This window comes from Pezoporus wallicus, unplaced genomic scaffold (assembly GCF_028554395.1).
Source record: "Pezoporus wallicus isolate ANWC-B61680 ecotype Strahan unplaced genomic scaffold, APGP_CSIRO_Pwel_v1 contig_3858, whole genome shotgun sequence".
NCBI lineage: Eukaryota > Metazoa > Chordata > Aves > Psittaciformes > Psittacidae > Pezoporus > Pezoporus wallicus.
Window position 1 is genome coordinate 306,429 of NW_026638754.1, and position 1,049 is coordinate 307,477.

The window sequence follows — 1,049 nt, forward strand, 5'->3', positions numbered from 1 at the left end:
ACTGTACAACTAGTAGCAGCTGATATTTGAGACACTGTGATTTAAAACAAGGATTAATGTTACAGTTGACATTGCAAAAAGGAGTCAGGCCTATTAATAGATGCTGTGGTGTGTGAGCTATGTTGGCCTGTTCACCATCTGAGAGTATTAGGTGTTACAATTTCAATGAAACATTTAAAATTTTGCATTCCCTATTTTTAAGTGGCTTTAAGTGTCAAGAAGTAAAGTAGTATTTAACTTTGCATTGTTAAATTGCACATATGGAACTACTTTTAGATTACCAACTTATGTTGCACAACAGATTTATCATATTACATAAACAAATCTCTAATTAGGATGTATACATCATCAGGTAAATAGTTTCTGTATTGTAAACCATTCCTACATAACTTTTTAAGGCCATGTTTTTACTGTATTTTCAGACATAAAAGGGCAATGTCACATTCTACCCTGGCTTCTTACCAAGTTAAGTCAGTGGGCCATATCGTAGGACTGTTAGCTTTTTCAAGCTATGGACTAGCCATAATAATTTAAATGAACCAGGAATGCTACGAAACCTTAAAGTGAGTACACTGGAGATGAATGTGCAATGCTCCATTGTAAATATGACTGAATTCACCACTAATTAGATTATGAAATCATCTAGTGCTTGACTGCATTTATCATCATCCAGCCAAATGGAGAGAAAAGCAACTCACAGAATTAACTTGTGCAGCCAGCTGTGAAACACAAACCCTGTTGCCACACAGCTATAAACAAGAGGAAGAAACACAGTGCACTGCTTAAAGGGTTTTCAGCCTCTGTGCAGGACATCGTCCCATGACATGAAATAAAACTATGGCTTCTCAATTGTCCTCAGCATTTGGCTTTTACTTTAATGGCATCCCCCGCATGGAAAGATGCAGTCTTTTCGGTACAAAGAATATGAACTCAAATGTCACAATTTCCCTTCATATTATTTAACCTCTCCTATTTCCCCCCTACCTATGTCAAATGGTAAGCCTAGATTATAATGTAATGGCACAGTGTGAGCTAACAAATATAACAAG